This window comes from Pipistrellus kuhlii, unplaced genomic scaffold (genome assembly GCF_014108245.1).
Source record: "Pipistrellus kuhlii isolate mPipKuh1 unplaced genomic scaffold, mPipKuh1.p scaffold_m20_p_3, whole genome shotgun sequence".
Lineage (NCBI taxonomy): Eukaryota > Metazoa > Chordata > Mammalia > Chiroptera > Vespertilionidae > Pipistrellus > Pipistrellus kuhlii.
In genome coordinates, this window is record NW_023425529.1 from 61,169,594 (window position 1) to 61,192,607 (window position 23,014).

Below are 23,014 nucleotides of genomic sequence, written 5' to 3' on the forward strand. Positions count from 1 at the left end.
ACTAGCGGGTGGCGGGGGGGGGGGGGGGGGGGGGGGTGTGTGTCTCTAAGCCTGACCTGCCCCCTCTCAGGGGAAGGAGGCAACCCGGTGATCAGGGGAAGGCAACTCCCCATCACACCTCTGCTGCTGCCACTGCCAGCAGCTCAAGCCTTGGCGGGTTCTGGTTACCTGAGCCTCAGGCAGCCCTGGGCAGCTAGGCAGCCAACATCCGAGGCTTTCCTGAACATCGGGCTGGGCCTGGGTGGCTGGGGGACTGAGAGACCTGGGGGACTCCAGAGGCAGGCACATGGAGCAGCCGGGCCTGCCCCCAGGCCTGCTGCGCTCTTGCCACCCTGGAGGAACTTAGGGGACTGGGCGCTGCCATCTTGTGGCTGTGGGCAATGCCATCTTTGAGGGCAGAACAGGCAGCATATTCCCTCCTATTGGCTGTGGGTGCCGCCATCTTTGTAAAGGTGGGAAGGCCAACTAGAATATTTCCTCTTTATTAGATAGGATTGCTGCATACTAAATCACCCTAAAACTTAGTGGTTTAAGCAACCTAATTAATTTTAGATATCTCTGATGGTTCCTAAAGTGAACTGGGTGTAGGTGATTCTTGTTCAAGGTCTCTCATGCAATTGTGGTCAGATAGTGCCTGTGTCCAGTGTCTACTAAAATGTGTTCTTATTTATATGTCTGAGGCTGTCATTGGCTGGAGTCCTACCTGGACTGTTGGCCTGAACATCTACACATAGCCTTTCCTTGGCTTCCTCACACATGGGGTCTGAGCTCTAACTGAGAGCATCCAAAGAGACAAAAAAAAAAAAATAGATGCTAACAGTTTCTTAAAGATTAGTCCTGGGAACTGGCACAGTGTTGCCTCTATTGAATTCTGTTGGTGAGTTGCAGAGCCCATATGTAAAGGAACACATAGACCTCACCTCTCAATGGAAGAACTGTCAAAGAATTTTAAAATGCCATTGAAAATTGCCACAGGAGAGAAACGTAATTGTGTTTTATACTGAAAAAGTCAAAAGTTCAAAAATTTGGAGTCTTGCTTAAGATCACAGAACTAATTATTGCTGTAGTTAGATTCTAACCAGATTTTTTTCTTACTTTGTTGTACTTTCTATCATTGGAAAACAGTAGAAGCCCTTGCCAGGCAGCTCAATTGGTTAGAATGCCCCGATAAACTAAGGCTTCAGGTTTGATCACAGGTCAGGGCACATATAAGAATCAACCAGAAAGCATAATAATAGAACAACACTTTAATGTTTCTCTCTCTCTCTCCCTCTCTCTCTCTCTCTCTCTCTCTCTCTCTCTCATCTCAATCTCTTCCTTCCTTCCAATCTCTCTCTAAAATCAATTAAAAATTTTGAATTGAAAAGCAGTGGAATGGGTATCTGCAGACATATCATCTGAATTTTAGTTCTATTTTCCAATTCTGTGACCTTGAGAAAGTAACTCTGCCTCAAATGCCTTAGCTTCTTCATCTGTGAAATGAGTTAATAATAATATCTAACACAGGGAATTTGAAGGATTAACTGAACTAATACACAAAAACTCACAACAATGACTGGCATGTAGTAAGCCATCAAAAAAAGTTAGCAGTTATTTTACTTTTCACATCTGGCAGTATTAATTAAGAAATTTGATAATTTAGTTGTTTAGGTTTAGCATGCAGGAGTGAAATTTAAGTGGGAAATGACAGGAGTGCACAGACTTAAAATGTGATCTAATGGGTGCTATGCCAAGTGATTAGTTACCTTTTTTCTGTGCTTTCATTGCATTGAATAAATACCTTAATCATTATACTTTTCACACTGCATAGATATGATCAGTTTATCCATTTGTCTCCCTATTAGAATGTCAACTTATGGAGATCAACACTATTCTTATTCACCTGTTATTCTTCATGTCTCACACAGAATTTAGTATATACCCTGTTTCCCTGAAAATAAGACAGTGTCCTATATTAATTTTTGCTCCCAAAGATGCACTAGGTCCTTTTTCAAGGGATGTCTTATTTTTCCATGCGGTAGGTCTTATTTTCAGAGGATGTCTTATTTTCGGGGAAACACGGTAGTAGAAGTGCAATACTTTGGTCAAATCCTATATAATAAAAGCCTAGGTGGCATCGTGCAATATTGTCACAAGATGGCCATGGCAACATCACAAGATGGCTGCCACAAGATGGTTATCACAAGATGACCAGCAGGGGAGGGCAGTTGTGGGTGATCAGGCCTGCAGGGGAGGGCAGTTGAGAGGCACCAGGCCAACAGGAGAGGATAGTTGGGGTGACCAGGCCTACAGGGGAGGGCAGTTGGGGTGACCAGGTTGGCAGGAGAGGGCAGTTGGGGGTGATCGAGCCAGCAGAGGAGCAGTTAGGCATCAATCAGGCTGTCAGGGAAATGGTTAGGGAGCAATCAGCTGGCAGCCAGAAGCATTTAGGGGCAGGCAGGAAAAGGCAGGCAAGCAGTTAGGAGCCAGTGATCCTGAATTGTGAGATGGATGTCTGACTGTGGGATCAGGCCTAAACCAGCAGTCGGACATCACCTAGAGGGTCCCAGATTGGAGAGGGTTCAGGCTGGGCTGAGGGACAAACCCCCTCCCCCATGCACAAATTTCATGCACCGGGCCCCTAGTAGATACATCACAAGTTAACATAGTGACCTGGAAAAAAAAAAAGTAAGTAAGAAAAGAACATTGCTTTTTAGAAGTTTTAATTTCTTTGTAAATTTTTGGGCTTATCATATTCTGGAAATTTCAGGAAGAGGTTGAGGGACGGAAGTACAGACTGAGATAATAACCAAATAACCAAACACTCAATTACTTCAGCCTTCTTTCCTTCCTTCCTTCCTCCCATCATTCACCAATGATATTAGATTTTTCTGTATATCCTTACAAAAAGTGTTAATTTTATATTATTTTTATTTTAAAAATATTTTATTTATTTATTTATTTAAGATATATTTTTATTGATTTTTTACAGAGAGGAAGAGAGAGGGATAGAGAGTTAGAAACATCGATGAGAGAGAATCATTGATCAGCTGCCTCCTGCACACCCCTTATTGGGGATGTGCCCGCAACCAAGGTACATGCCCTTGACTGGAATTGAACCTGGGACCCTTTAGTCCACGCAGGCTGACACTCTATCCTCTGAACCAAACCGGTCAGGCTATTTTAGATATAATTTAATACGTATTGTGCAGTCTAACACCTCTCGTTTCAATAGGACTCAGCAATATATTTATACTTACCTTTTGAATTAATTATCAGACCTGATAAATGTTAGAAGCTACAGTCATGTTTAAATACACTGAGAGAACTAAAGAGCTCCTCTGCTCTAAGTGTTTAATGGTTTGAATATATTTTAAATTTTATATTTTATTTTAATTTATAATGACATTTATCTTTCCCATGATGTTGGTAATCCCTTGAGAAATAGCAGAATGATTTGGAATTCTAATCCTGGAGTCATTATGGGGGGGAAAAATTATAATAAGGCTCTAAAATTCTCCAGATTGGCAATTGAATGAATGAGATTTTGATACAAAGATAAGTCTGTTGACACATTTCAATGCTGCCCTCCTAGGAATGTGTGAGAGAGTCCTGTGTTGTTGCATATTACATGAGATGGCCATTAAACATGGATTATTTTTCAAAGGAGAGGCAGATATTAATGGGTAAAATCATAGTGAGGCATTAAGTGAGTCTAATGAGAGTGTTCACATAAAGAGACAGCAAAAATTTCATGAAAAAAGAATAATTGCCATGTGATTATTGAATAGTAAATTTAAGGAGAAAGGCTTTATCTAATGTTATCATTGTGAAAATTTTCATAATACTTTAAGCAATTTTTGACTATTTGGTCTGGGATGTCAACGCTGAAAATGTTTGTGTGGGTATTTTTAAAATGTTTTTTGAGTTTCTATGAACTTTTCTGTCTGTAGTCAGCAACTTCTAGATCACAACTAGGGGAAAAAATTAAAATATCTTTACTTATGGCTCTCTTATGCTGTCTCCTTTCTATCCCACCCACATGGGAAATACAGGCAAAGCTTGATGCAAAGAAAAGCTCTTGCATTTGTACAGTGCAGATCTTTCTTTTGGGGGTAAATACTTGGTTCTCTAGGGCGCATGTGTCAAACACAAGGCCCGCGGGCCAAATCCGTCCCGCCAGGCCTTGCAATGTGGCCCGCACCGCGCTGTCATCACTGCACTCCGCTGCGTTTCCATCACAATGACAGTTTATGACTGTTCAGTCAACCATTTGGCCCGCGATTTAGGCTGGATTTTAGATTTTGGCCCCTTCTCTGATTGAGTTCGACACCCCTACTCTAGGGGGTTAAAATCTTTTATAAAACAAATTATTTAACCAGTCACTTAGTTAATGTTATTAGAAGGAGGGCACTGGCCAGCTGTTCCCCTCAGAGGGCAGAATTGGAAAAAATAGACTTACAAAGGAAATGGAAACTTATAAAGAAAGGAACCTTCCTGGTGACAAGGTTGATAGAAGCTTAAGGCATTCAAAATTTCTGCCCGGAGTAAATCTAACCCAGTGGATGAGAGCTGGGCTGCAACCTGTGATTGATCCTGAGTCTGCACCTTCCCTGCCAAATCTGAATCCTTGGACAACTTGAACTTTCCTGGCCTCTGTTGAATCCACTGTAGCAAGAGGGAATAATAATACTTAACTCCTAGAACTATAGTGCAGATTTTGAAGTAATTTATATAAAATACTTGGCATATAATTAACAGTCAATAGATGGTAGCTGTGATTATTATTACTATCATGAGTGGGTGCTTGTAATCTCACATCAGTTCCAGGTGATTTCAGCTGCAGTGATTTGTCCAGTCTTCATCTGCAGGAGAGAAAGCTTGGCAAATAATGTACTTGTGCTTCTTAAAAAACAAAACTGATCATGTTATTTTCCTTTTAAATATAAGACAGAGAGAATTCTCAATATTTCCTGCAGGAGGAAACCCATTTTTTATAATGGCAACTCATAACATTTTGCTGTCCATATCCTCACACTCTAATTGACAATAAAATATGCTAATGTTATGCTTGTAAGCTTAGATTGGGTTAAGTGAGACTTTATTATTTACATTTTAAATATATTTTATTGATTTCAGAGAGGAAGGGAGAGGGAGAGAGAGAAAGAAACATCAAGAATGAGAGAGAATCATTGATAGGATGCCTCCTGCATGCTCCACACTGGGGATCGAGCCTGAAACTTGGGCATGTGCCCTTGACCTGGGACCTTTCAGTTTACAGGCCAACTCTATCCACTGAGCAATCAGGCTAGGGCTCAAGTGAGACTTTAGAGAAGCACATGATGAAATTTCTTTTAGAATATCTTTACCTAAAAACATATTTAAATAAATGCTAAGAATACTAATAAACCACATGTAGATCTCAAGTACCCCACAGAGTGAACTTATTCATTTCAGATGAAGATTCAGGTTTTGGGAGACCTGAGGTCTTTTTTTCACTTTGGTGGATCTTCTTTAAAAAAATGATTACATGACACTAAAAGAAAAGGTGACAAAAGCAAAAATAAACAAATTACTTACAGCTAACTAAAATGCTTCTGTACAGCTGAAACTGGTTTGGCTCAGTGGATAGAGCGTCGGCCTGCGGACTGAAAGGTCCCAGGTTCGATTCTGGTCAAGGGCATGTACCTTGCTTGCGGGTACATCTCCAGTAAGGGGTGTGCAAGAGGCAGCTGATCAATGTTTCTCATTGATGTTTCCAGCTTTCTATCCCTCTCTCTTTCTCTCTGTAAAAACTCAATAAAATATATTTAATAGAAAGCTTCTGCACAGCAAAGGAAACCATTAATAAAATGAAAAGGAGACTTGTGGGGTGGGAGAGAGTTTACAAACCATATGTCCAATAAGGGGTTAATATCCAAAATATACACTGAATTCATGCAAGTTAATAACAAAAATAAGTAAGTAGCCCAATTTAAAATGGGCAAAAGGCCTGAAAAGACATTAAAAAAAAAAACCCACAATAAACAAATGGCCAACAGGTACTCAATAGCATTAATCAGCAGGGAAATGCACATCAAAGACACTGAGAGTTATTACTTTACATTTTAAGGATGATTATTATAAAAAAGGCAATAGATAACAAATGCTAATGGATATGTGAAAAGAACACATACATTGTTGTTGGAGTATAAAGTAGTACAGCCACTATGGAAAACAGTATGCAGATTTCTCCAGAAATTAAAAATAGAACTAACACATGATATGATTATCCAACTTCTGGGTACACAGAAGAAACAAAACCATTATCTCAGAAAGATACCTGCCCTTCCATTTTACTGCATGCAGCCTATTCATAACAGGTAAGGTCCAATGGCAGATGAATAGATAAAGAGAGACTTATATCTCTATATCAATCTATTTACACAGACATCTATATAATGGAATATAGCTTTCTACTAAAAAGAATAAAATTTAGCTATTTGTGAAAGCATAGATGAATCTGAGAGATCATTTATATATATATATATATATATATATATATATATATATATATATATATATATATATATATATAATTGATTTCAGAGTGGAAGAAAGAGGGAGAGAGATATATAGAAACATCCCACAGTACACACCCCACACTGGAGATCAAATCCACAACTCTAGCCCACAACCCAGGCATGTGCCCTGACCAGGAATCAAACCATGACCTCCTGGTTCATAGGTTGCTCTCAACCATTGAGCCACACCAGCCAGGCATCATTGTAAATGAGATAAGCCAGTCAGGGGAGACAAATACTTCATAGCATCACTTATATGTGATATTATAAAACAAAAAAAACTCATAGAAACAGAGTAGAAAAGTGGTTTCCAGCAACTAGGGGGTAGGGGGAAATAGAGGAAAACTTCCTGTTATAAGATGAGTCAGTTCTGAGGATCTAATATAAAACATGATGATTACAGTTAATAACAATGTATTGAATTGAAATTTGCAGACAATAGAACATAAATGTTCTCATGCACACACACACACACTCACACACACACACACACACAAAGGGTAAATATGTGAGATAGCAGATGTGTTAATTAACTCAATAAGAAGAATCCTTTCATAATGTATCCATATATATAAAAGGTTAAGTAACTGACCATCTGTCTGTCCAACTGTCTGACAAACTGGTCGGTACATATGATGTGCACTGGCAATCCTATATAATAAAGATGGAATATGAAAATTGACTGTCACTCCACAATAAAGATGGAAGTGTCCACAGCCAATAAGAAGAGAATATGCAAATTGACGTGACAAAGATGGCTGCAGCCAGGCCAGGACATTTGCGTCATCGCCATGGCGACACAGGCATTCTGCCATGCCCTGACTGCTCCAGGCCTCTGGGTAGTGCATGTGCGCAGGTGAGGAGCAGCAGGGGCAGGACAGGACTCCTTGTATGGGGGGCACGAGGGGGTAGAGGGAACTATAGGAGGGCAGCAGGGCTGGAACAAAGGTGGAAGGCGGTGGCCAGAATGAAGGCCCGGGTGCCAAAAGGAAGTTGGTGCCAGCAGCCAAGGGAAGGAAGGCCTATTCTTGCACGAATCATTGTGCCCCTAGTTTAAAAATAAACATTAACTCGCACATGCATGATACATATAAAGCTCTCACTGGTACCAATCAGAAGCAATGCCAGAATGTATCTGAAGACCAACTATTGGCACAACGTACTTTTGAAGCCAAAAGAATGTGAAGACTTCAACAGAATATGTCTGAAGATCACCTATCTTCTTCTAATTAATTTATTTTCAATGTGCATGAATCCATATATGGGCCACTAGTATATAATATAAAATCATTATGTCACACAGTTTATTTTTTAATTTTAATTTTTTTATTTTTATTTTTAGAGAGAGAAAGGAAGAGAGAGAAAGAAAAAGAGAGCTTTGTTGGTCCACTTATTTATTCATTCATTGGTTATTTGACTGGGGATTGAATCCAGAACCTTGGTATATTAGGACAACACTCTAACCAATTGAGCTACCTGGCCAGCACATTTTAAATATGTTTTAAATTTATTTGTTAGTTATAACAAATAAATCTGGGGGAGAAATCTTATATAATAAAATGCTAATATGCAAATTGAACAAACAGTGGAACAACCAGTCACTATGATGTGCACTGACCACCAGGGGGCAGACACTCAATGCAGGAGACTCCCCCTGGTGCTCATTGCGCTCAGCCAGAAGCCAGGCTTATGGCTGTTGAGCACAGTGGTGGTGTCAGGAGCCTCTCTCACCTATGCAACAGTGCTAAGAATGTCCGACTGCCAACTTAGGCCCGCGGGGAATGGGCCTAAGTTGTCAGTCGGACATTCCCCAAGAGCTCCTGACTGCAAAAGGCCACAGGCTGGGCTGAGCTACTCTACCCCAGTGCACGTGCACTGGGCCTCTAGTTATTATATAATTACCAACACAAAACTAGGTTCACACAGTGTTAAGGCCCCTGGCAAGCAATAGAAGTGTCCTTTCATTTTGTGAAAATTACCAAAGTTTAAGTTTCATTAGGCATAAACTCTATGAAGTTATGTTTCCCTGTCAGTTATATTTTTATCTCACCTACCTTTCCGCCATGCTTCCCACTGTGACATTTTGTGGCTATTTCCTATAAAATAACTTTACTTTGATATCCCCCAGGGACACTGAGCTCCTTACTAACCTTAAACACAAAATATTAGAACAAGATTTTATTCTGTTTCACAAATATATTACTCAGTCTTTTTAAAAATACGGTCACTGATATATAGAAACAATTGAGATGTTTTAAGAATAATAATGTTAAAGATAGGTTGACTAAGTGCTATATGTGAGATAGTCTCCTTTTATAAAGTTGCATGATCCTCATAAAAACCCTATGTACTAGATTTTATTACCTGGCCCTATTGGAAAGTGAGAAAAGTGAAGCACACAGACCTTCATTTATAGGCATTTTAGTGAACAGTAGGGAATGAGCTTATGAAGAGAGAGATGGGTTAGTGAAACAACTAACCATTTACTGAGCCTCTACTATCTACTCTGCAGCTATGTTTGCAGGACCTTTTCCTTTCTGTATTCCTGGCTAAGCTCCTAATTCCTTTCTAGAGGAATGGTTGATAGAATCACACAACACAGGAGTCATCTTTTTGTTGGTTGTTCTGGAGAACACCCTACAAAGGATGTCCTTCCTGTGCTCGTCAGATCCCCATAGGATGGGATGGCTAGAATTATGACAGTTCAGTCTTCCCCTGACAAAATACACGTTTGACTCCTGTATGCCTGACTTCTATGCTCTTTGTCTCCTTTGGACCTCACTTTAAGGCAGATTTTGCAAACACAGATGCTGTTAGAGGACAGGGAAGTTAGATGTTTAAGTGAAGCAGGGCAGAGTAAGACTGGGGAATGGTGGGAAACCTGGAGCTAGTAAGTATGTACATGATGTCCCTAAAAGCATTCAAATTCAATTTTTAAAAAAGCAGCCAACACTCTTTTAACCAGGAGAAACTGCCCCCCCCCCTCTGCCCCCCAGCAGGTGTGGCTTCTGTATCTACAATCAAGCACAGTTTGCCAGCTCCTTTCTTTCATGGGCCTCCTCCTCTCCTTTTGCTGTGGCTAAACCATTCCCTCCAGTTCCCATAGTGCAACCAAGCTGATGGTCTCCCACAGATGTCCATAGCCTATTCCCTCAGAAACTGTGCATATATTATTTACTTTGCTGATGAATTGAGTCAGGGGTATTAAATAAGATTATCCTGTGCTACCTCATGGGCTCAATCCAATCACACATGCTTTAGGAGCAGAAAACTATCTCCAGATGGAAGAAGCAGACGGAGGAGTCAGAGCTAAGAAGAAATTATTAATAGCCTGTTGCTGGTGTGGAAAATGAAGGGACAACATAAGGGGGAATACAGGTAGCTTAGGGAACTGAGAGAGGCTCCCTGAGACCGATACCTCATGCTGATAACCATAAGGAACAGGATTCTGCCAAATACCTGGATGAGCTGGGGGCTGCTCTTCCCAGAATCTCCAGACAGGAATGTGTTTCCTCCCTGTGAGACACTAAGAAGAGAATCAGTTGAGCCACAATGAGACTGGCCTTATACCCCACTTAAAATTTATGTAACAACATAATGTGTGGCTATTGTTTGAAACTGCTATGTTGTTTTTTTTTAATATATTTTATTGATTTTGTACAGAGAGGAAGGGAGAGAGATAGAGAGTTAGAAACATCGATGAGAGAGAGTCATCGATCAGTTGCCTCTTGCACACCCCCTACCGGGGATATGCCCGCAACCAAGGTACATGCCCTTGACAGGAATCGAACCCGGGTCCCTTCAGTCCCCAAGCCGACGCTCTATTCATTGAGCTAAACCGGTCCCGGTGAAACTGCTATGTTTTTTTGGTAATTTGTTATAGCAATAAATGGATACTAATACACATCAGTATCCATTAATATTTACCCTTTGAGCTAAATATTAATGGAATTATTTAATTTCTACTGGCCTCACAGAGCAAGTGTGAGAGAGGAGCTTTGGTCCTGTGGCTGGGTAGAAGTCTCAGACAATAGACATGGAAACTCAAGTATTTTCTCTCTACATTGGTAAAAACATGACTAGTTTTTTTTTCCTGAATTATAAAAAAATAGATACTCTTCTCCAAGGACATAATTAATCTATTTTTAAGAACACAGTCCATTTTGTGCTATGCATATTTTCATTTAATCCTTGTCATCTAATGTTTTGTCATTTAATGTTTTGTCATTTAATCCCTCACTATTGAAAATTATTATTTATTCCTATTTTCAAAGATGACACAGCAGAACCCATTAGTAAGTAGGGGTAAGCTTCAAACTCAAGTCTTTTGGATTCTAGCAATGATGGGAAAGGATAAGACTTATTATTACTACTACTACTACTACTACTACTACTACTACTACTAGAGGGCCAGTGCACAAAATTCATGCACTGGGTGAGGCGTGTCCCTCAGCCCAGCCTGTACCCTTTCCAATTTGGGGCCCTTTGGGGGATGTCCAACTGCTGGTTTAGGCCTGATCCTGGTCCGAACCAGTAGTCGGACATCACTCTCACAATCCGAGACTGCTGGCTCCCAACCACTCCCCTACCTGCCTGATTTCCCCTAAACATTTCTGCCTGCCAACCTGATCACCCTCTTAACCACTTCCCTGCCAACCTGATCAACACCTAATTGCTCCCCTGCAGGTCCAATTGCCCCAACTGGCCTCCGTTGCCAGCCTAGTCATCTGTAACTACCTTGCCCTGCTGGCCTGGTCACCGTAACTGCCCTCCCCTGCAGACTTGGTTGTCTCCAACTACCCTCCCTCCCCTGCAGGCCCAGTCACCCTCAACTGCCCTCCCCTGTCGGCCATCTTGTGACCACATCAGGGCGGCCATTTTATGTGAGAGCATGATGGTCAATTTGCATATTAATTCTTTATTATATAGGATTATTAAGTATAGGAAAGAAGATGAAACAGAATTTGTTATCAAGTTCAGGTGTAATATCTGTAACTGCTTTTCCATTTTTATAGAAAGTGATCCTCCCAGTGTCTGTAACTAGATTTCTTATTGTCAACTGAAAATTTGGAGCATCAAAACACTATCTAATTTCTACAGAGTGCTTATTATTTTTAAGTGTTTGCAATTCAAAAGCCATGCACTAATATTACATGAAATGAAATGTCCTTATGTATTTTAATGGAATTTCATCTACTGCCAAAAAGGTTGAGCAGCCTGCATCAGCAACCCCCACCCAGACTAGCTACCATTGTTATATGCTTCCAAGGCATCCTTTCATTCCTTTAGACTCAAAAGCCTAACTCAACAAAATCATTGACTTCTCTCTGGCTCGGATGTAAACTCCATGAGAGCCATGGCCATTGGATATAAACTTCATGAGAGTTATAAACTCCATGAGAGCCATGGATACTCCCTGGAACATGTAGAGTAGAAACTAAATACATATCTGTAGAATACATCTGAATTAAATGATGAAATCTTATCATTAAAATATTTTAGAATAAATACTGTACTATTTTATTGATATGAAGTCTTGCCTAAATATCAATCACTTACCTGATAATTGTGTGTGTGTGTGTGTGTGTGTGTGTGTGTGTGTGTGTGTGAGAGAGAGAGAGAGAGAGAGAGAGAGAGAGAGAGAGAGAGAGAGAGAGAGAATAGCTACTAGAAATTCCAAGTCACTTTTAGGCTGGTACTCACTCTTCGTTCTATAATCCTTGATTCATCCTCTAACTTTTGCCATGTTTCTTTTGTTGTTGTTGTAGTATTTGTTTCTCTATGGTATGTTGTGTGCTTTTGTACACTTATTGCTTGATTGAGGACAGACTCTTATAAGTTGGGGAAGGGAAGATGATTAAAAGCTCTAATGCAGCCAAGTGGAAGCTGGGCTCCTTGACCTGAGCCCAGGGCTGCACTAGCCTATATGGAGCTTTCAGGTAGACAGATAAAACTGGAATACACAGCCCCGTTGTAGCTTCTGCCAGTTTTATGCACCATCCAAGTTAAAGAGCTGCCTGTGATGATCCCATCTAGATGAAGGTTGTCACAAATAGTGTCATAGTTCTTATTTTAGGCAAGTGCCTAATTCCTTTGGCCTTTTTGTACTCACTTCCTAGCTCTAGACTCCTGTTTCTTTAAAAGTATATATATATACATATATATATATATATATATATATATATATATATATATATATATACACACACACACACACACACACACACACACATACACACACACACTTGAGGCCCAATGTACGAAATTCATGCAAAGAGCTTGGCCTTCACAGCCCCGGCTTCATCCTGAAGGTCCTCTGGAAGGACATCCAGTCTAATTAGCATATTATGCTTTTATTATTATAGATAAATAATAATTATTATGATGATTTATATATTTAATTTCAGAGTGGGAGGAGAGAGACAGAGAGAATCTTTGATTGGCTGCCTCCTTCATGCCCCACACTGGGGACTGAGCCTGAAACCTAGGCATGTGCCCCGACTGGGAATAGAACTGTGACCTTCTGGTTCCTAGGTCGATGGTCAACTACTGAGCTATGCTGGTTAGGCAAGGCTCCTACTCTGACATTGGCTTCTGACAGCCTCAGGTTGTACAGCTTTCTGTATCATCTCTTGCCATTTTGATTTTATGCATATTTTCTAGGAGTTTTAAATGTTTTGGCTGTGTTCACTTCTGTAGCCTTCATGACTCTGATATCTAAGAATGAAGTTGTCAGCTCTAGTCTAGACCCAACAGAATTGACTCAGCAGCAAGCGTATCCTGTTGCCTGAGGAGAAGAGTGGGAATTCAGCCAACAGCAATGCTTTCAAGTGACTTAAATAAATACCTCAAAGAGCAACTTGGAATTTGTCCATGTGATCAGAAGCATCAGGCAAAGGTAGTCAGTAATATATTCTAAACAGCCACAGGGGCATAATTACAAAATCTATATGGCAAATTTGATAACTTTTGGAGAAAAAAAATGTATTGAGCCAGCTAAAACTGTCATAAAAATGTTCATTATGTGGAAATGGAAACTCTACCTTATGTTCAAAACGTAACTCATGAATGCATATTTACTAAAAGTGGCCATTATTTCTCTTTGATTGTACAAAGTAACTGCAGGTGAGCAGACTTTCAGGACATCTGCCAGACTTAAATAATTACATTCATTAAGATACTCTAGAGAAGAAATTATTATTTAAAAACTTCCTCTCAATATTTACCACCAGGGGGCTATTATTTCTAAAGGTATTGTAGTGAAAAAGAATGACTTTGGAAAAGATTTGAACTTACCTCTTCAAACTCTGGCCAAAGCTGGTAGAGCCCCCTTACATCATGCAAATACATTTCCTGAAACATTGCTGTCTCCAGAAATTCTTTTTATACCATCCATCACTGTCATGATGTTTCCATCAGCTACTTCTAATGATTTTGTTGCTGCTTTGACTTGAAATTTTGAGGAGATGGATGAATTGATAAATGGATGAATGACTGCATGCTAACGTAGAGCTGTCTTGTTCTGAGTGGATGGAAGTCAGTCAGATAGCACTGATGGGGAATGTGAGGAAGGAGAGTGTTCTTCTATGCCCAAATTAATAAAACTCTGTAGTGTTGTAACTCAGTGATTCCACTGACTGACAGGAGACAGAGAGCTGTGGTGAACTCTAGGAATTTTAAAACCGTTCACAGCTTAAGATACATGACTAAAAGATACAGTTAAGAGTACTTGACATCTTAGCCCAATGGATTCATTTTTCCTGTACATATATATTAAATTTTTATGTGAACAAAAGTAATAAACTGAAGTGGTAAAAGTAAATCAGAAAAAATTGAAATATTTCTACTAATCCAAACTTAACTTCTGACAATTTCAGTCTTTGATTATAACCATTGTGAATATCTTATATGTATCTTTCTAAATCCTTTGTTAGCACAAACAAGCATATTCTGTTTCTTTTATGGGTATATCTTTCCTTAGCTTCACTTAGTGGTATTGTATCAAATATTATGTCAGGTACTTTCTTCTATCAGTGAATAAGATATTTTAGAAAAATTTTTATATCAGCCAATCAAGACGTACTTCACTCCTTTTCCAAATGTAATTTTATTATATTCAAAGTAATAGTAAAAATTAAATTTTACCCCTGCCCTCATATCTATAAGGAACTATTTTAAAAACTTCTTTGGTTTATTTAAAGTCCTTTGGAGTTGCTTCAAGCCATTAAATTATTTAAGTAAACTTCTCTTACCCTTAGACAATCACTATTGACTACCTTTCACAAAATATGAACATGGGCTTATTTACATTAATTCACTCCCTTATCTCTCTCTCTCTCTCTCTCTCTCTCTCTCTCTCTCTCTCTCTCTCTCTTTTTACTGTATGCGGGAAATACATATCATTTCTTTCAACTTTACTGAGACTTAATTAACATATAACATTGTATAACTTCAAAGTGTACGACATGTCCATTTGCTATGCTTATACAATATATCGCAATATAATTACCACCGTAGTGTTACTAACTCTTCTCTCACTTCACCTTATTACCATTTCTTTTTCCCTAGGTCCATTAAAGATCAACTCTTTTAACAATTTTCCATGACACAATGCAGTACTTTTAACTGTACTCACAATGCTGTGCTTTAGATCCAGAACTTACTCATCCTCTAACTGAAGTTTGTACCCCTTGACCAACATCTGCCCAATTTGCCACTCCCCCGTTCCTAGTAACATCCTTTGGCTCTCAATTTTTATGGGTTTTATTTTTATAGATTTTATACATAAGTGATATCACACAGTGTTTATCTTTTTCTGTTTGACTTATCTCCACATAATGGCCTTCAGGTCCATTTATGTTTTCTCAATAGCAGGATTTCCTCGTGGCTAAAAAATATCCTACTGTATCTCTACGTCATATTTTCTTTGTTCACTCTTTTATGGATGGACACTTAGATTGTTTTCCTATCTTGGTTATGGTGAATAATGCTGGAAACATGTGAATGCAGATATCTTTTTACTATCCTGTTTTTGTTTCCTTTGGATTTACACCCAAATGTGAGGTTGTGAAGATGAAAAAAAAAATCAACAAAATGAAAACTTGTGGAATGGGAGAAAATATTTTCAAATCATATATTAGACAAGTGGTTAATATCCAAAATATTGTATATAAAGAACTCCTAAAACTCAATAACAAAAAAAACCCTGATTTAAAAAGTAAGCAGAGTACTGAATAGACTCTTTAAAAAAAAAACAAAAAAAAAAAACAAAGCCGAAACCAGTTTGGCTCAGTGGATAGAGCATCGGCCTTTGGCTGAAAGGTCCCGGGTTCGATTCTGGTCAAGGGCATGTACCTTGGTTGCTGACACATCCCCAACAGGGGGTGTGCAAGAGGCAGCTGATTAATGATTCTCTCTCATTGATGTTTCTAACTCTCTATCCCTCTCTCTTCCTCTCTATAAAAAAAAATCAATAAATATATATATATATATTTAAAAAACAAACAAAAAAATGGCCAACAGATACATAAAAAGGGGGTCAATATCCCTCATCAGGGAATGAAAATCAAAACCAGAATGAGATATCACCTGTTAGAATGGTTATCATCAAAAAGGTAAGAAATAACAAGTGCTGGAGAGGATATGGAAAAGGAATACCTTATGCATCCCCACTGTTGATGTGTATGTAAATTGGTACAGCCACTATGGAAAGACAGTTCCTCAAAAATTTTAAAATAGAACTACCATATAATCCTTCTCTTTTTTTTCTAGTTGTTGATAGTTATATTGATTATCTTTGCAATTTTAAACAGTATATTTATAACTATTTCTTGTTTTCATAAACGTTACTTAGTATCCAGAATTCCCTCTAATGCTCTTACTTTATGATAGATAAACCACTCCACAGCCCATTTTCATTTTGTTTTCCCATAGTAAAAACTTTTGTTGTAATGTAGCTTCTCAGTAAAACTAATAGTAAGATCACCCTGGCTGGTTTTGCTCAGTGGATAGAGCATTGGCCTGCGGACTGAAGGATCACAGGTTCAGTTCCAGTCAAGAGCACATGCCCTGGTTGTGGGCTCCATCCCCAATGGGGGGCGTGAAGGAGGCAGCCGATCAATGATTCTCTCTCATCATTGATGTTTCTGTCTCTCTCTCCCCTTTTCCCTTCCTCTCTGAAACCAATAAAAATATATTAAAAATAAAATAGATTTGTCTTTTAAGAATAATAGTAAGATAGCTTTGGTGCTAAGTGTGATCATGTGATAAAAATCTTGTGCTAATGTTACATGAGTAGAAATGATGACTGTTAACTTCAATATACTTGCATAAGAGGAAGTCTCTGCCTTTTGTTCTCTTCCCCTTTTCCTGGTTAAAAAGGTAATTTTCATTGTGGCCTTGGAAGCCATATTGAATATTGCAGAACTGCAATAGTCTTGGCCTTGAAAAGAATAGCCACTTATTGACCAGGAACTTGGAGTGTGACCTTAGAGGAAATAAGTTTCTATCTCTTTTGAGTATTTGGAAGTATCTGTGTTAGAGTATCTTAGCTTTCACTTCAAGAAATAAAATCTATCTTTCCTCTGCCCATTGTTATCTCACTTTCCATCAGCCATACAGTATGTAATGTATGTAACTGATGTCCTGTCTATATCCCCTTGAAACTCACAGAGCCCGTACATACCACAGTGCCCTATTGCAAGTTCCTGCCACTGTCTCTGGCTTCCCCTCACTTTACATTCAGTGCTTCTGGAAGTACTAGGGAATTTACACCACAAAAGCAATCTCTGGCCAATGATGGATTGGAGTTTGGCAATAAATACTTTAGCTTTCCTGACCCTTGGGAAGGATAGTTTTGAGGCATGTTTTACATTGTCTCTAAGAATTTCCCAGGAATTTTGTACTTTATTTGCCCACACCAGTAACTTGCTTGATAACTCACTCTTTGTTTGATTTCCTTTCTTATTTGTCTTACTTCTTCTAAGCTGCTTGTCCTCAAATCCTTTTCTCCAGGCATGTTTGTTGAGAAACTCAACTTAAGGTAGTAGCAAAGTTATCTCTTTAATGTCAGATTCTGAAATTTGAGAGCTTACCAGTCAGATAATAATAAGAACTCAGTCACCAATCTTCTCTAAGTTCACAGTTCTTGTGTTATTCCTCAGGGCTAGTGAATGGAGGGGAAAAACTCCTGGGCCCTGATCATAGATGCTTTGCATGATATTCTGGTACAGCCAGTAGGACTACTGCCACATCACTGCCACTCAGAAGTAACTCTGAAGTTGAACAGTGAGGGAAAACCCTCCTAGTGGACAGAACTGTATTCAGTATACCTTATCATAAACTTTACAACTTTATGGAAAGGAGAAGGTTGCGGGCACATCCCCAATAGGGGGTGTGCAAAAGGCAGATAATTGATAATTCTCTCTCATCGATGTTTTTAACTCTCTATCCTTCTCTCTTCCTCTCTGTAAAAAATTAATAAAATGTATTTTTTTAAAAAGAATAAGAATAAAAGAATAGGAGGAGAAGGAAGAGGAGGAGGAGGAGGAAGGATCTGTGATAAGCAAACTTCTGGAAGTGGTGCATAGTTTAGTAGTTGATAGATATATACCTTGGTATGAATACATCACAATAACTAAATCTCTTACCATTGATAAATTGTGATGACTTATAGGTGAAAGGGCAAGCACTGGCCTACGTTATACCGTTAGCCCCTGAGAGACCTGGGGTAAGTAATTATTATATGGAATTGATTTACTATTGTTAACTGACATAGAAATCCTGAAAGAAGAATCTGAAAGGCTTAGATTAGCTCCTAATTAATGAAGGGGTTGTGCAAAAGCTAGAAGGTGCCCAAAGCAATAAAAAGGAGACTCTTAAATCTTGTAGCTAAGAAAATAAGATCTGCTGAAACTCAGGTCCAATACCTGATTTTAAAGGTGGCAGCAATGCATAGGAGGTTGAATTTATAGCCCTCTTATATCAAAGTCAAGACCCTGAGAGGGAAGGAGTAGGACCCTTAGAGCTAATGAAGATATTTGGGTAAATGAACTTGAGAAGTTTGAATTCCCATATTTTCCTGGATGTTCTAGGTCACTAGTAATTCCTGCTCCCCACAACTCCTTCTAGGAAGAGAGAAGCCTCTCATTGTTTGTGTGCTTGTCTTCCTCAGAGTCTTCCCTGCCTCCCTCTGTCCTGAGTCATCTCATGTTGGCCAAATGGTGTATCTGAACTTGAGGAAATGAATTGTTTACCACAGGAGCAGCATGATCTGCTTAAATTACAGTTCCAGGAATCAGAATAACATGCCTCAGAGTGATTCTTGAAATGCTATGCCAGAGTGTGGGGGGAGGATGGGTCACAAGACCAGATATGAACCCTAGCCAGTTTGGCTCAGTGGATAGAATATTGGCCTGCAGATGGAAGGGTCCCAGGTTCAATTCCGGTCAAGAACACATACCTTGATTGCAGGCTCCCCCCAGGCCTGGGCCCTGGTGGGGCTCATGCAGGAGGCGACCAACCAATGTGTTTCTTTCACATCGATGTTTCTGTCTGTCTTTCCCTCTCTCTTCCACTCTCCCTAAAAATCAATGGAAACATATCCTCAGGTGAGGATAACCAACAACAACAAAAAACTCGATAGTGGGTACTATTGATATGGAGGTAGTCTCTGGTCACTCAGAATCTAACAGTATGAAAATAGGGTCATGAGCTAGTCCTATAATTTTATTAGGATGCCAATTTGACACTTAAAATAATAGCCTACAGTAAATAAACCTGCTAGAACTACCTTAGCAGAGTATTGCACAAAAAATAAAAGACTCAGAGATTTGACCATGTTTGAGTAAATGTATTATGTAAGTCTGCAAATAATATCATCTGAATGGGTTTCTTATAAGGGCCCAGAGAATACTCCTTTTACAAACATGATAAGATATTGGCTATGAAGGAGGGCACCAGCATTTATAAGAACCACAGTGGTGACACTCTGTAGGCTTTCACTGATGATAGAAGATGCTGTATAGAACGTGTTTCCCTGGGGTCAATATAGATAATAAGTTCATGGCATATTTGATATCAGGTGGCAGCACTGAACCATCAGCAGCAAAGAAAATGTAATTATTGTGATGGGCAGCAAGGTCAGAATGGCATGCAGAGGTCTACTTTCGGGGTCCACTTTACTTGATAGATGATGACTCTCCTATGTGTGAGATAGATGGGAAGCCAGTAAGAAAATTACTTGACCTGTATCAAGGTCGGCAAACTATAGCTTGTGCGTCAAAGCCAGTCATTTGCCTGTGGAACACAGCTACATCCACCTATTGTTTACCTATTATGCATGGCTGTTCTGTGTTATAGAGGCACAACTTAGTATACGCAGCAGAGGCTGATGATCTAAAAACCATGAAGTATTTACTATGTGAACCTTTACAGAAAAAAGTTGCTGACCTGTGACCTATATACTCAAAGAAGATCAAGAACATGTGAGAAAAAGATTGCTGCCAGCTTCTGTGGCGGGAAATCCCAATCCCTGCTTCCAGAACTTAGTGTTTTCAGACTCAGGGTTATTTTTTTTTATTTTTATTTTTTATTCTTCTTTTTTTAAAATATATTTTATTGATTTTTTTTTGCCCCCCTCTCTCCCTCCTACACATACCCTCCCTCCCTAGAGTTTTATGTCCATTGGTTGTACTTATATGCATGTATACAAGTTCTTTGGTTGATCTATTATCTCCCCCAGATCTTCCTCCCCTCTCCACTGTAATTTGACAGTCTGCTTGTTGCTTTACTGTCTCTATATCTATCTTTTGGTTCATCAGTTTACATGAATCAGAAAGGATATATGCACCCCTATGTTCATAGCAGCACAATCTACAATAACCAGAATTTGGAAACAGTCTAGGTGCCCGTCAGCAGATGATTGGATCCAAAAACTATGGTACATCTACACAATGGAATACTATGCTGCCAAAAAAAAGAAGGAATTCTCATCATTTGCAGCAACCTGGATGGAATTGGAGAACATCATGCTGAGTGAAATAAGCCAATCAATGAAAGAGAAACACCACATGACCTCACTCATTTATGGATAAAAAAGAACATTATAAACTGATGACCCAGACTCAGGGTTATTGACTGAAGGAGAGGAAGAACCTTACAGAAGGAATAGACGTAGAAGGTACATTCAATAGCCACTCTCTATTCCTTTTCCTTTAATTGAATAGCACAGAGGAATAGGGAATTCCCGGATCTTTGAAAGCACTAAGATGCAGATTCTGAGCTAACGCTTACACCAAAAACCCCAAACTTCAACTGACCACTGTATATAGGAGGATACACAGAGGCCAGATGACAAATGAAGATTTAGTTTATGTCCAGACCTGACCTGCAGTGCAGTTATTTCTCTGGTTCCTGAGGGCATATGCATGCTCATGTTTGATAAACTTGTCAGATGGTGGACACTTCACATTGGTTTCTTGACCAGAATCTCTTGTCACCTATAATTGTTGTAACAACTCTAAATTTACAGGTACATCTTCCTTGCGGACTCCTTCAGACCAGCTGATGGTGATGCCATTCATGTAGGCCTAGAATGGGTAGATGTGTTAGTGTCAGAAAGAATTGCTGTCACATCATTATTACTTGGGATGGCCTTGAAAGACAGGAGTGAGTGACATTCTCCCAGTGGGCAGAACTTCATTCAGGACACCTTGCCATCAACTTTATGTGAAGAAAGAAGTTGTTTGAGATACACAAACTACTGGGAAGTGGTGAATAGTTTGGCAAGTTGTTCAGGGATCTGGAAAGTGTAAGAGCAGAAGATTGGAAACAAAAAGATATGAAGAACAGGTGTACAGATGGATACACTATGTATGTATATATACATGTGGGCGTGTATGTATTTTGTAAGTACATCTTATGTCATCTGAGAATAAGGTCAATCTTATGTATTTTTAATTTTATTACTCTTATTATTTTCTTTCCTGTCTTATTGTACTGGCTAGGATCGCTAGAATAATGTTGAATAGAAGTGACAGTTTATGGAAGCAACCTAAACTCAGTCTGCAGTATTTTGCCATATTTGAAACAAACTTTTTGTGTAGATGCCCTTTTTCATTTAAAAAAGTTTTTTTTCCTATTTTTAGATTGCTAAGTATTTTTATCATTAATGAGCATTTAATTTTATCAAAGATTTTATCACAGTGTTATAGTTTTCTTTATTATGTGAATCTAGTGAATTATGTTATTATATTTAGTATTTTAATGTTAAGGTAATCTTATATTCTGAGAAAATAATCTAAATTGTTTTTATATAAAATATTACTTAATATGTAGTGACATTTGATTTGATAATATTGTATTTAGATTTTTTTCCTTTTGATAAAGAGAATGGCCTGCAACATTCCTCTTTGTGATATCTTTGTTAAATTCTAATAACAAGATTTTTCTGTCCTTATCAAACATATTGAAAAGTGTAAGTTCTTCCTCCATCCACCCCCATTCTCTCAACCCTGATAAACTTTATAAAAGATTTGTTTGATTTATTTTTTAAGCCCAAAAAATCTACAAGAATTATCCTATATAATAAAAGGGCAGTATGCAAATTGACTTTAACAGCAGAACAACTGGGAATGACCCATTGTTATGACATGTACTGACCACCAGGGGCAGATGCTCAATGCAGGAGCTGCCCCATAGTGGTCAGTGCGCTCCGATAGGGGGAGCTCTGCTCAGCCACAAGCTGGGCTAATGGCTGCAAGTGCAGTGGAGGTGGTGGGAAACTCTCCCACCTCCTCAGCAGTGTTAAGACTGTTCTACTGTGGCTTAGGCCTGCTCCCCACAAGCTACTGTCGGACATCCCCCAAGGGCTCCTGGGCTTCCGGAGGATGTCTGACTCCCAGGGGCGGGCCTAAACTGGCAGGTAGACATCCCTGAGGGGTCCTAGACTGCCAGAGGACACAGGCTGGGCTGAGGGATCTCCCTGAGTGCATGAACTTTCATGCACTGGGCCTCTAGTCTGGTTTAACTCTCTAGGCCTGGATTATTTTGTGAAAACATTTAAAATTACAAGTTCTATTGTTTCAGTTTCAATTAGTTATATTTTTATAAGAACCTATCAATTTCATACAAATTTTTAAATAAAAGTATAAACATTGGAGATGGAACACAGAAAAAAGCTCCAATTGTCCAGTAATGATTGATCTGCTTCTAGTTATGTTATGTGGAATAATCCAGTACGCATCATGATGAAGAGGTCTGGAGTTTATATTTGGTATTAAGAGTTTTATAAATCATTTTAGTAATTATAGATTCTATAATGATATTTTTATACTGTAAATTCCTAGTTTAATTTTCTTTTGCTTTTTAAATTGAATTTTTAAGTTTTTAAAAATATTTTTATTGATTTCAGAGAGGGGAAAAAAAGGAGAGAAATAAAAACATCAATGATGAGAGAGAATCATTAATTGGCT